The following is a 14,944-nucleotide window of genomic DNA, read 5'->3' on the forward strand; positions in this document are numbered from 1 at the left end:
AGTTCCTGGAGAAGGTGTAAACCCCTCCCATTGCTGCTTCACCAACTGTAATGGCCCCTTAACCTCGCGGCCATATACAAATTCAAATGGTGAAAACCCTAAACTGGGACGTGGTACAGCTCTGTAGTCAAAGAGCAACTGCTCCAACACTAGGTCCCAATCATTGGAGTGCTCATTTATGAATTTACCTATCATGACCCCCAAAGTTCCATTAAACTTTTCCACCATGCCATTTGTTTGATGGTGGTAAGGAGTGGCAACCAAGCGATTTACCCCATGAGCTTCCCGAAGGCTTTCCATAGTTCCTGCCAGGAAATTAGTTCCTGCATCTGTGAGGATGTCAGAGGGCCAACCTACCCTGGCAAAAATGTCTGCTAGTGCCTGGCACACACTTTTAGCCCTGGTGTTGCTTAGAGCTACTGCTTCTGGCCATTGGGTGGCAAAATCCTTGAAAGTCAGTATGTACTGCTTCCCTCTGGGTGTCTTTTTCAGAAAAGGACCCAGAATATACACAACTACTCACTGAAATGGAACTTCAATGATGGGGAGTGGCTGGAGAGGGGCTTTGACCTGGTCTTGGAGTTTTCCCACTCTTTGGCATACCTCACAAGACCGGACATAGGTAGAAACATCCTTGCCTATTCCCTCCCAGTGGAATGACCTCCCCAAACAGTCTTTGGTCCTGTTTACCCCAGCATTGCCACTAGGATGATCGTGGGCTAAGCTCAAGAGCTTCACCCGATACTTAGTTGGAAGTACTAACTGTCTCTGAGGATGCTACTCTTCCTGGTGTCCACCAGAAAGAGTTTCTTTGTATAAAAGTCCTCTTTCTACAACAAACCTGGATTGATTAAAAGAGCTGAGAGGCAGTGGGTTGCTCCGTGCCGCCGTTCAAGCTCTCTGGAGGCTTTCATCTGCTTTCTGTTCGTTCTGGAACTGTTCCCTTGATGCTGGAGACATCAGTTCCTCATTGTGGAACCTATGCTTGGTCCCTCTAGAAGCAATGTAGGGGATGGGGCTGTTTCCATTGACTGTGAACCGCTCTCCGCTGGTGCACTATGTTGGGGTTCAGGCTCCGTCTGAGCCTCTGGTGTACGGTTATTGGCTGCTGTCGGTTCAGGTTTGGTGGGGCCCTCTGGTGTTTGGGTTGCAAGTACTGGATTCAGTGCTGGCAATGGGTCTGGTGCTGGTTGTTCTGCCGGTTCTGGTTTGGGGACTGGCTCTGTCTAGGTCTCTGGGACTGGATCCACTACTGCTGTTGCAGACATTGGCCTGGTGTCAGGGTCTATCACCTCTGACTGGGTCCCGGTAGAAGTTTCCGGAACAGAGCTGGACGTGACTGCTGGTTTAGCCTGACTGCGGGTGATCATTCCCACCCTCTTGGGTAGCTTCACATGATTGGCCAAGTCTTCCCCCAACAGCATGGGGATGGGATAATCACCATAGACTGCAAAAGTCCACGTTCCTGACCAGCCCTTGTACTGGACAGGCAACTTGGCTGTAGGCAAATTGAAAGAGCTGGACTTGAAGGATTGAATTGTTACTTGGATCTCTGGGTCGATTAAATTGGGGTCCACTAAGGAAGCATGGATAGCCAACACTTGTGCTTTGGTGTCCCTCCACGCCGTGACCTTCTTCCCGCCCACACTCACAGTTTCCCTCCGCTCCAAGGGTATCTGGGAGGTATCTGTGCCTGAGGACCTCTGGTGTGATTCCGGTGCAATGAACTGTAATCGGTTGGGGTTCTTGGGGCAGTTGGCCTTCACATGCCCCGGCTCGTTACATTTAAAACATGGTTACATTTAAAACATCATCCAGCTGACGGATCACTGGGGCAACGTGGGTTGCTGGAGAACAGTGTGGCAGGACAATAAGGTGTCTGGAGTATTCCTTGGTGTGTAGTTGGGGCCTTGGGCTGCTCCCAGTAATCGGGTGTGGTCTAAGAGTGTCTCTTCTGGTATCCGCTCCAACAGCGACCAGGGTTATTCCTCTCTCCTCCCTCCACCTTCTTTCCGGCTTGCCCCGCCTCTCTGGTGGTCTGGGACTGCTTGTATCGATCAACATAAGAAGCAAAATTTTCTGCTGAGTCCATTTTTTTTATCCCATAAACACTGTTTTATTTCCTCCTTGTAATATTCAGGAATTGCTCCTGAGCTATCAAATCACACATTCCTTCAAAGCTAGTGACACCCCTTCCTTGGACCCATTTATCTAACAGATCCTTCATCTGGTTTAGATAAGCCACATTACTTAGTCCAGGCCCTCTCTTAAGGGTTCAAAATTTTACTCTGTACGTTTCAGATGTAATTTGAAATTGCTTTAAAACCAAATCCTTGAATTTCTTATAGTCAGATTCTGTTTTGTTTAAATGACTAATAAAATAAGTTGTGCTGAATGGAATGTATATTCCTGGCTTTTTGTCTTTTTGTAACTTAAGGTTTTGCCTAGAGGGATTCTCTATGTTTTGAATCTGATTACCCTGTAAGGTATTTACCATCCTGATTTTACAGAGGTGATTCTTTTACTTTTTCTTTAATTAAAATTCTTCTTTTAAGAACCTGATTGCTTTTTTCATTGTTCTTAAGATCCAAGGGTTTGGGTCTGTGTTCACCTATGCAAATTGGTGAGGATTTTTATCAAGCCTTCCCCAGGAAAGGGGGTGTAAGGCTTGGGGGTATTTTGGGGGAAAGACATTTCCAAGTGGGCTCTTTCCCTGTTCTTTGTGTAACACTTTTGGTGGTGGCAGCTTTTAACCTAAGCTGGTAAGAATAATCTTAGGGGGTCTTTCATGCAGGTCCCCACATCTGTATCCTAGAGTTCAGAGTGGGGAAGGAATCTTGGCAGTCCCTCACTTTATTACTGTGACCCTATGAGCACCCCAGTACGAGAGGACAAGGGGCTTCTGGTATGTAACCATGAGCCTCAGCTGCCCTGACCAGCTCAAGTACCCCAATTCACTGTTGTCATCATCTGTATCTTCAAATGTATCATATGTGAACTGGCAATGTGCTGATCATTAATATTACTGCATGGTGTATGTATAGGTGACATGAAAAAATGTGCTGAAACATGTTCTTAAAAGGTGTTTGGCAGGCAGGGTTTAAGTCACCCCATCCTAGATAATGTGATTCCACCTGCTTGAACGTATCTCCAATATAAATTAAGCAAGAAGAGAAAATGTAATTTCATTAACATGCAAGGTAGACAACACCATCTGGGAAACCTGTCAGGGGGGAGGGCCACTTAACACACTCTACAAGGGATGGAAGCAGCAGCTCCAGAAAACCTTCCTATCTCCTGAAGCAAGGTTATTGAACTTTGGTAGATATAAGCAGAGAGCGCGCCATTCTGACATCCTTCAAGTGAGGAGACAGAAACCAACTGCTTTGGATTCTGGGTGTTGGACCCTGGCTAAGGACAGGCCAGCCATGCTAGAAGAAGGATTGTGGTGAGAAATCTATTTGAACAAAAGACTGTAGTTTGCTAAGTGAGGTTTTACTATTAGAAACATATTTTTACTTTTGTTTAGTTGTAACCATTTGTATCCCATTTACTCTAAAGTAGAACTTCAGAGTTATGGACACCTTGGGAATGGAGGTTGTGTGTAACTCTGAATCGTTCAATAATTCTGAACAAGACGTTACGGACTTCAGCCGGGGAGGGTGAGGGGGAGTGTTGGGGCTGCAGCCATGGGGATCAAGGCTCTGGGTGGGGGTGGGGTTTATGCCCCACGGGAGCACCAGGGCTCAGGGCTTTAGACCTGGAGGCAGGGCTGGCCTACTGACCTTTGGGAGCACCAGGGCTCAGAGCTTTAGACCTGGGGTCACCAGGGCTTCAGTCCTGCAATTCTGTTCCCGGCTTCTGACCTGTGGGGGGCACCAGGGCTCCCCATGGCTCCACACCCGGTTTCAGCAGGGAGCTCGGGAGCTCCGGGCTTTAGCTATGGGGGGGGAGCGCTGGGGCTGAAACTGGCACTCCCCTTGTAGCTAAAGCCCTGAGCCCCAGCACACACACCCCAGGTTCTAAAGTTCTGAGCCATGTTGCTCCTGAAGGTCAGAACTGCTCCCATCAGAAGGCCTGCCCCCACATCTGCAGCTACAGCCCCAACACTTCCCATCCCCGTGGCTGAAGCCCTGAGACACAGGGCTAAAGCTTCCAGGCAATAAAGTATTTGCTATTTTGTTTTTGTTTTTTTGTCACCACTACTGCCTGATTAATTACTTCTGGGTCCATATGGTATCCAGTTAAACCAGGGGTGGCCAATCTGTGGCTCCGGAGCCTCGTGCGGCTCTTCAGAGGTTAATATGCGGCTCCTTGCATAGGCAATGACTCTGAGGCTGAAGCCACAGATGCTAACTTTCCAGTGTGCTGTGGGATGCTCACTGCTCAACCCCTGCTCTGTCCCAGATCCTGCCACCACTCCACCACTTCCCCCAAGCCTGCCATGCCCTCGCTCCTCCCCCCTCCCCACCAGAGCCTCCTGCGCACTACAAAACACCTGATTGCGGGAGGTAGGGGGAGGCGCTGATTGATGGGGCTGCCGGTGTGCAGGAGTCGCTCAGGGCTGGAGGGAGGTAATGTGGTGGTGGGGGGGTCGTCGATGACATATTACTGTGGCTCTTTGGCAATGTTCATTGGTAAATTCTGGCTCTTCCTGAGGCTCAGGTTGGCCACTCCTGAGTTAACCGATAAGTCCATAACTTTGATGTTCGTCTCTTTGAGGGTCTACTGTACTTGGTATCACTTAAATAGAATCATAGGACTGGAAGGGACTTCAAGAGGTCTAGTCCAGTCCCCTGTATTCATGGCAGGTCTAAGTATTATCTTGACCATCCGTGACAGGTGTTTGTCTAACCTGTTCTTAAAAATCTGCTGTGACGGAGATTCTTAATCTCCTTAGGCAATTTATTCCAGTGGTTAACTACCCTGACAGGAAGTTTTTCCTAATGTCAAACCTAAACTGCCCTTGCTGCAATTTAAGCCCATTGCTTCTTCTCCTATCCTCAGAGGTTAAGGAGAACAATTTACTGCTCTCCTCCTTGTAACCTTTTATGTACTTGAAAACTGTTTTGTCCCCTCTCAGTCTTCTCTTTTCCAGGCTAAACAAACCCATTTTTTTTCAATCTTCCCTCAGAGAAGATTTAAAAGGTTTTCTAGACCTTTAATTTAAGGCTGTCAAACAATTAATCATGATTAATTGTGAGATTAAAAAAATTGTGATTAATCACAGTTTGAATCACACTGTTAATAATAGAATACCATTTATTTAAATATTTTGGGGTGTTTTCTACATTTGCAAATATATTGATTTCAATTACAACAGAGTACAAAGTGTACAGTGCTCACTTTATATTACTATTTTTATTACAAATATTTGCACTGTAAAAAAGATAAAAAATAGTATTTTTCAATTCAACTCATACAAGTATTGTAGTGCAATCTCTTTATCGTGAAAGTGCAACTTATACATGTAGAATTTTTTTTTAAACATAACTGCACTCCAGTTAAATCGAGTTAATTTGTTTTCAGTTAATCGCTTAAGTTTAACTGCGATTGACAGCCCCACTTTAATAATTCTTATTGCTTTTCTCTGGAGTTTTTCCAGTTTGTCCACATCTTTCCTAAAATGTGGCACCCAGAACTGGGCACAATACTCCAGTTGAGGCCGTATCAGTGCAGAGTAGAGTGGAAGAATCACTTCTTGCGTCTTGCTTACAATGGTCCTGCTAATACATCCCAGAATGATATTCATGTTCTTTGCAACAGTGTTACACTGTTGACTCATATTTTGGTTGTGATCCACTTTGATCCCCAGGTCCCTTTCCACAGTACTCCTTCCTAGGCAGTCATTTCCCATTTTGTATGTGTGCAGCTGATTGTTCCTTCCTAAGTGGAATACTTTGCATTTGTCCTTATTCAGTTTCACCCTATTTACTTCAGACCATTTCTCCAGTTTGTCCTGATCATGTGGAATTTTAATCCTATCCTTCAAAGCACTTGCAACCCCTCCCAGCTTGGTCTTGTCTGCAAACTTTATAAGTGTACTCCCTATGCCATTATCTAAATCACTGATGGAGGTATTGAACAGAACTGGACCCAGAACTGAGCTCTCAGCCTCCCACTCACTATGCCCTTCCAGCTTGACTGTCAATCACTGATAATTACTCTCTGGGAATGGTTTTCCAACCAATTATGCACCCACCTTATAGTAGCTCTAGCTAGGGTGTAGTTTCCTAGTTTGTTTATGAGAAGGTCATGCAAGACAGTAACAAAAGCCTTACTAAAGTCAAGAAATATCACATTTACCACTTCCCCCCCAACCACAAGACTTGTTACCCTGTCAAAGAAATCTACTAGGTTGATTTGACATGATTTGTTCTTGACAAATCCATGCTGACTGTTACTTATCACCTTAGTCATCTTCTAAGTGTTTGCAAATTGATAGCTTAATTATTTGCTTCATTATCTTTCTGGGTACTAATGTTAAGCTGACTGGACTAATTCCCTGGATTGTCCTTATTCCCCTTTTTTATAGATTGGCACTATATTTGCCCTTTTCTGGTCCTCTGGAATCTCTCCTGTCTTCCATGACTTTCGAAAATAATCGCTAATGGCTCAGACATCTCCTCAGTCAGCTCCTTGGGTATTCTAGGGTGTATTTCATCATACCTTAGTGACTTGAAGATATCTAACTTGTCTAAATAATTTTTAACTTGGTCTTTCCCTGTTTTAGTCTCTGATCCTACCTCATTGTCACTGGCATTCACTATGTTAAACATCCCATCACTACTAATCTGTTCTTTGTTAATAAACTTAATCTTGTTTTATTATACAACCACCTTAGCCTAGTGTTTGAAACAGAAAAGATGTCAGGTCTTGAATGCTGGTCTACAGGGCTCTTAGGCACTAGCAAGTTCCAACCTAACAGTTGCCAGTATAGAAGCTGAACCCTGACAGAGGACGCTAGTCCTGGAATCCAATTGGCAGAAAAATGGGGGGGTCCTGACTGGTTCACAGTTGCTATATAAACCCAGCACAAGAAGAAGTAGTTGTCCATGCAATTGGGTCCTCACTGCTTAAGACTGTTTCCCCTGCAATATCTGCTCCTGAACTCCGGGTAACTTGACGCCATCTGCCTCCTGACACTTGTTTCTTGGTTTGCCCTCTGGCCTGTCTTGGATTCTGACCTCCGGGACTCTGGCCAGGCTGGACTCTCAGCTCCTGCTTGGACCATAGGTCAGACTGCCCACAACCCGGTCATGACAGTGTGAAATCCTAAGGACTAACAGGCTGGGGTTGCATACTGGCTCTTTAAAGGAGCAGCAAATTTGATAATGTTTTGTGAGTGTTCCAGTGAGAGGGACTGAACGCTACAAAGGGAGACGGTTTTGGGGAAACTCAGGGCTGGAAGGACGCTTGGTGGCATTGTGCAAGAGGTAACCAGGCTGGTGGAAGCCAGGGTGAGGCTATTGTGCAGTGAGCATGCTGCTGGTATTAGGGCTCCTAGCCAAATCTGCAGAGCACAGCATAAACAGGGTTATAAGCCAGGCAGTGACTTGACCCCTTACTGGTCTATGTTGAACCATAAAGTGTTACAATTACATATTATTGCCACCTGTTGGAAAAAGGTGAATTAATTGAAAGTCAAGCAGCTTGATTGTCTGGAATCATCTAGAACAAACATTCTATGTCTCTGTATCTTTATTTGTCAGTGTACATGGCAGCTTACAAAAAACAAGTTAAAAAGACAGTCCCTGTTTCAAAGAGTTTATAATCTAAACTGAATAGATAAACATACAAAAATTAACTCAGAAGGGAGTGCGGGAGAGAAGGATCTACAGTTATTAAACAGCCTCCCCAGCACATCGAGGAAAGAGGCACAGCCATTGAGCAGCTTGAAGAATTGGCCTGTTGTCTATCTAGCATAAGTGGATTTAAAACTGCCTTTTTTTCTTGTACTGTTGCTCCATTTGTTTTTAATTAAAATTTTCTTTTATAAAACTGCTCGGTCTTGAATAATGTTCATTTAAATGTTAATCTAAATCACCAAAAAAGTGATTATTCTTTCCTTTTTTAGAACTTCAATTCATTGTTTTACATTTTTCTGAGATAAAATAAGTCAGTTCAGTAATGTGTTTTTTGTAATTAATTAGGCATAAGTATGTCTAAGGCTAAGTTCATCAGAGACCATAAAGTGTTATTTTTTTGTCATTGTTTCTGTTGTTCTAATAAATTGGTGCTTTAAAATGTTTTGACCAGTAAATATTGGTCATTGACCAGTGATTTTTGGACTGGTGAAACATCCAATGCTATTCCTGCAGCAGCTTTACTTGGTCTCTCTTCCCTGAGAGACAGGGCAGTGAAAAAGGCACCCAATCAGAGGGTGCTTTACCCTCAGGCTGGTTAGAAATTTGGAAATGGGCTGGATCTTCTGGTGCCATTGCAGGCTGGCTGCAGCTCCAGCTGAAAGCTGGTGATCCAAGAAAAAAATCACAAGAGTTGGCAACAGTGATTCCCTCTTGCAGTAGTTCCTACAGACAGTGGATACAGAGTCAGCCCATAGAGGCCTTAATCAACCATGATGTTGATAACTGCATAGCAATTTACATACATGCCATTATCAGGCTGCAGAATCTACCATCATTGACCTGAATTACAGCAATTCATTCCTCAATTGTCATGGCCATTGTAGGCATCACTGTGTCACTTTTCAGCTGAGTCCCACTTTACATACACTGAAGAACACAGGATCACTTTTTTTTTTTTTTTTTTTTTTAAATGAAAGTTCCAATTCTTGAGCACAAGATGCAGTGGGGTCAGGGGAAGTGGCCCGCTCTCAGAGCACCGCATGCCTGCCCAATTTGAAGCCAACACATTCGCCCACCACCCTTTCCTCATTCATGTCCCTGGGGGGAATAATCATTTCTTCCACAGTGACCATAAGAAAAGAGTTTATTACAGTTAGGGTTGGGGGGAGGGAATAAGGAAAAATCGCCTCTGTTTTCCACTACTGAGTTTCTTTGGGCAATCCTCTTATTTACACAATAAGCTCCTTCAGACAGGAAGACATGCACCACCACTAACATGCTAACAGGCACTGCTTACAGAAGGTTCCACTGGTCAGCGCATAGTCAGAGTGGGAACATGCAGAGGGCACGGGAAGAAGAGCTGAAACCTGTCATTAAAACACCAATGCAAAAAATTCTAAAATGTGACTTTGTAAAAATGACTATCTGTGTTCATTTTCTATCAATGAGTCCTAATGGAAACAGTTTACAAGTAAAAAGATGATTTCCTAATTCCTACAAACTCAACCTGTTACACCTGTCTTTTGTTGCTCACACATCATCAACAGTAAAGGTTCTGCAACTGGAATTTAGTCAATGTTGTTGACGCTATGAGCTGGAATGAAAAAATGGTTACCTACTTTTCATAACTGTTGTTCTTCGAGATATGTTGCTCATGTCCATTCCATTTGAGGTGTGTGTGTGTCCATGTGCAAAGTTGTGAGAGACTTTTGCCTTAGGGTCAGCTGTGCCGCCACCTTGAGTGCCGCACTCGTGCATCAGCATATCAGGCGCCGCCGGCCCTATGCCCTCTTGCTGGTAACTCCGACAAAGGGGCAGGAGGGCGGGTAATGGAATGAACATGAGCAACACATCTTGAAGAACAACAGTTATGAAAGTGCCTGCTCATGTTGATTCCGTTCTAGGTGACTTGCAAGCAGTATCCCTGGCAGTGGGCATGAAGTTCACAGATGTGCAGCTTGTAACACCATTCTACCAAAGCTAGCATGGTCTTGAGCTTGCTGGGTAAGCGCATAGTGAGACATGAACTATGTGTGGTTGACCACGTGGTGGCCATTTAGGTAGCTAAAATTGGCACATAGGCCAGGAAGGCCACCAACAAGGCTTGTGCTCTGGTTGAGTCAGCAGTTACTAAATCGCTGATGGAGGCACCTTTGTCTGATCATTGCAAAATTGGATGCAGGCAGTAAACCAAGAAGAAATTCCCTGGGTGAACACTGGACGACCTTTCATCCTATCTGCTACAACTGCATCAACTTGTGAAATGGCATAGTCCCATCAATGTAGAAGGGCAGTGCTCTCCTGACATCCTGGAGTGCAACCTATGTTCCTCCTTAGACTTATGAGGCTTTGGGAAGAAGACTGGCAAGAATATGTCCTGGCTCATGTGAAATTGTGAAACCACCTTGGGCAGGAAAAATGGATATGGCCGCAGTTGGACATTGTCCTTGAAGAACACTGTATAGGGTGGCTCTGATGTAAGTTCCCTAATCTCAGAGAGCCTTCAGGCAGAAGTTATTGCCTCCAGGAATGACACCTTCCTGAAGAGCAGAAGGAGGGAGCAGGATGCCAAGGGCTCAAAGGGGGCTTTCATGAGTCACGTGAGCACCAGATTTAGGTCCCACGGAGGGACTGGGTCTCAGACTTGGGGGTAGAGCCGCTCCAGACCTTTTAAGAACCGGACTATCATGTTATGAGCGAAGACTGACCTGTCCTGGAATGGATGATGGAAGGCTGATAAAGCAGCCAAGTGGACTTTAATTGATCAAAGGGACAAACTCTGGAGCTTGAGATTCATAAGGTAGTCCAGGATCAACTGCAGAAAGGCCTGCTCAGGCCTAACCCTTTGGGCTGAGGCTCAGCACATGAATCGTTTTCATTTGGCCAGGTAGGTTGCTCTAGTGGAGGGCTTTCTACTGCCCAGTAGGACCTGCTGGAGTTGGGCCGAGCACTCCTGCTCTTCGGCAGTTAACCATGCAGCAACCAAGCTGTGAGGTGCTGTGTTGCCAGATTTGGGTGCAGGTGCCTGCCATGATTCTGTGACAGGACATCCAGCCAGAGGGGCAGCTGCATCGGGGTTGTCACTGAGAGATCCATCAGGCCAAACCAGTATTGGTGAGGCCAAGCCAGAACTATCAGGATAACCTTGGCATGGTCTTGCTTGATCTTCATGAGGACTCTGTGAAGCAACAGCACCGGCAGGAAAGCGTAAGTCAGAGCCCCCAACCATGGAAGTAGGAAGGTGCCCGACAAGGAGCCCCTGTCAACCCCCCAAAAGGATCAGAACTGGTGACACTTCCTCTTTCTGACGAGTCATGAACAAGTCCACCTGGGGAGACCCCTACTTTTGGAAGTTCTGGTCGACCACAGCAGAGTGGAGGGACCACTCTTTGAAAGATGAGAAGGTTCTGCTGAGGTGATTTGCCAACACGTTCCTGGTTCTGGGGAGATGCGCTGCCACGATACGAATGGCATGCTGCACAAAAGAGTCCCAGAGTCAGAGGGCTTCCTGGCAGAGGGCTGATGACCTGGTTCCATCTTGCTTGTTGATATAAAACATCGTGGCCGTGTTGTCCGTCAGGACTTGAACCACTGCCTTGTAACTGGGACTGAAAAGCCTGGCAGGCCAGGCGAACCGCCCTGAGTTCCCTGACATTTATGTGGAGGAAGCAGTTTCCCCGCAACCAGCAGTCCTGTGTACTGAGATCACCCAGGTGGGCTCCCCAGCCCAGGTCCAAGACGTCTGACACCAGAGTTAGAGACAGGGCCGGGGCTGCGAAGGGGACTCCCTGCAACACTGATGCGGGGTCCAACCACCACCAGCAATGATCGGATGTGATCCAGCACCTTGACTACCAGGTCCAGGTCATGCCTGTTGGGGATATAGACTGACGCCAACCATGACTACAGTGGTCGGAGGTGAAGCCGGGCATGACAGACCACATAAGTACAAGCAGCCATGTGGCCTAGCAACCTTAGGCAAGTGCAGGCAGAGGTAAGCGGGTGGCCTCTCACACGGGAGATTACGTCCAACGTGGTTTGGAAATGGGTCTCCGGAAGGAATGCCCTGGCCTACGTGGAATTGAAGACCACCCTGATGAACTCTTTTTGTTCACTAGCAGGGCCAGGTTGCGGTATGTGACTGCACCAGATCGAGGCTGCTTTACATGATCCCATGATCTGTCCTGGATGAGCCAATTGTCGAGATAAGGATAAACTTGGATCCTGCAACGCCTCAGGTAAGTGACTACTGGGGTCAGACATTTTGTAAATACCCATGTGACCAAGGAGAAGCCAAAGGGGAGAACCGTGAACTGGAAATGGCACTGCCCCGCCATAAAACAGAGGAACTGCCTGTGTCCTTGGCAGTTAGAGATATGGAAATAAGCATCTTTCAAGTCGAGAGTGGTGTACCAGTCTCCCGGATCCAGGAAAGGGATAATGGAGGCCAGGGATACCATGCAAAACTAACTTCTTGAGGTACTTGTTGAGCCATCGCAGGTCCAGAATGGAGTGTAGGCCCTCTTTTGCTTTTGGGATCAGGAAATAGCAGGAAGTAGAAACCTTTCCCCCTCATTTCCTGAGGGACCTACTCTACCGCCTCCAGTTGTAGGAGGCTGTCCACCTCTGGAATGAGGAATTGTTTATGAGAAGGGTCCCTTAAGAGGGATGGGGAAAGGGGGATGAGAGGGTAGGATGGCCGAAAACTGAAGGGCGTAGCCCAGCAACACAATCTCTAGCACCCAATGGTCCGAGGTGACTCTCGACCAGGCCGAACAGGTAGGGATGGAGATGGTTGAGGTAAAGACGGGGCAGATCCGGGGAGGTGACTGGGGCATCGCTCTCGAGCATACCCTCAAAACGCCCACTTCTGGCTTCCGTGGTGTTTCACCGGGCCAGGTTGCGCAGGTGAATGGGAGGAGGAAGGGCAGCGGTGACTGAACCCACTGTCCCTTCTCCTCGTACATCCCTGTCAAGGCCTTGGTGGTGTGGGGCAGGTAGCATTCCTTCCTTGCTGACCGAGGCGTATGCATCCCCAGGAAGTGGAAGGTGGCCCGAGTGTCCTTCAGACTGTGCAGCCTCACATCCGTCTGTTCAGGGCTGGCCTTTGGGATGGGCTGTATGGGCCCCCACCAAGGGGGGCCCACCAAAGGGGGCACTGTGTGCAAGGTTTAGATTCCCACATGACCTGTGGCCGAGAGGCCAACTGGACTGATGGAGGTGGCATGGCAGGCAGGCAAGCAGCAGCATGGGGAAGGGGGAGAGATTTGAGCTACAGGGGGCAGTTGGACAACCAGCTGTTGGAGCCAGATGACTCCTCGGGAGCAAGGGTGCACAGTGCACGGGTTGGGGGGAAGGGAGGGTGGGGATCCTGAGGAACCTATGGGGGCCAGGAGTACAAAAATGCAAGTTTGTCCAGGTGCCATTTTCCCTAAGGACGGCCCTGTGTCTGTTCTGAAAACAGCCCAACTCCATTGAACGGGAGATCTTATATGGAGGACTGCATCTCCTGGGATAGGCCAGTGGTCTGAAGCCAGGAGCTGCGCCTCATGACCACTGCCAAGGTCACCACCCTGGCTGCCGAATTGGCCGCATCCCAGACCATCTGGAGGGAGCACTGAGGGTACCACCACTGCAGTACCCTCCTCCATAATGGTCCCAAACTCTTGGGCCACCTCCTGGGGCATGGAGTCCTTAAACTTGTGGAGAGAGTCATACAGGTTAAAATTATAATGCCCCAAAAGAGACTGGTGGTTTGTGACCTGGTATTGGAGACTGGCCCTGGAATAAATTTTCCTCCCCAAAAGGTCCAGTCTCTTGGCCTCCTTATTTTTGGGGGTGGCACTAGGATGCCCTTGCTTGTCCTTTTCGTTGGCCGCCAACACAACCAATGACCCCTGGGGCAGGTGGCTGTATAAGTATTCAAACTCCTTGGTGGGGACAAAATATTTTTCTCAGCCCTCTTGGAAGTGGGTGGGATGGACGACAGGGTTTGCCAGAGGGCTTTGACAATGTTCAGGACCCCTTTATGCACTGGGAGTGTGACACGTGTGAGGGTGGATGCGGAGAGCACATTGAACAAAGTATCCGATTTCTCTGCCATCTCTAGGCCTAAATTAGTAGACACCCATCGGAGCAGGATTTGGTGCTCCTTTAAGTCGTCCAGTGGGCTAGCATGGGAGGGCCCCGCCACCGCCTCCCCTGGAGAGGACGACGATGACTGAACCACCGGGGGAGAGCCCGGGGCATTATCCCCCTCAGGGGAAGTGGGTTTAGGGGTGGGCACTTGTCCCTCTATCTCAGTGCCCGCCAGTGCTTCATACACTGAGCCCGGTGCCACTGGTACCAATTGGAGTTTGTCCGATGCAGCGACCGATGACTGATGAGTCGGAGACATCAGCATAACCGGCACATGCCCCAGGCATTTCAGTAAGGCCATTGCTGCCAGGTCGGTATTGCTGAGATGAATTCAACCTCCGGAGCCCAGTCATGATGGTGCTGTCTGCGTGGTGGGCTGAACTCCCTCTTCGTGCCAGAGAAATCCCCCTCCGGTGACCAGGGCGTGGCTGTTGACACCTGCATTTGGCGCCTAACCACCGCCATGGGTGGCTGGTGCCTCAAATAGGTGCCAGGAGCAGGGGGAGCGGCACCATGTTGAGGAGCATCCAGGTCTTGGTGATGGTGGCCATTGGCACAAAGATAACAGTTGCTGGCTGTATGGTGATCGGCACTTGCTTCTGGATAAGGCCCGGTGCGAGGGTGGAGACTGGGAGCACGGTGTTGGTGATCTGGGCTGTTGCCGAGACCAAGGGCGCAGCGACAAAGGGCTCTGTCTTGGCTCTGGAGACCGGAAGCACTCACTCAGTTTCTGGGAGGCCTTCAAGGCTGGCTTGCCCTCATAGGGAGCCTTTGCTGGGTCCATCGCCACACACTGTGCTGCTGCAATGGGAGAGTCCTTTGCTTTCTGGGTACCGGGAGCTGAGACAGCATTGACTGCGCCATCAGTCTGGGTCCCTACCACTTCCCAGAGTTGGTGGCAGATCCTTTATGGGGTAGGAGGTCCTCTCTGGGATGTGCCCCCCTGTGGCTCTGGTGTGGGTGGGTGGCCTAAGCAGGGTCCTTTACCCAATGCCCTG

This window comes from Dermochelys coriacea, chromosome 1 (genome assembly GCF_009764565.3).
Source record: "Dermochelys coriacea isolate rDerCor1 chromosome 1, rDerCor1.pri.v4, whole genome shotgun sequence".
NCBI classification, from domain to species: Eukaryota; Metazoa; Chordata; order Testudines; family Dermochelyidae; genus Dermochelys; species Dermochelys coriacea.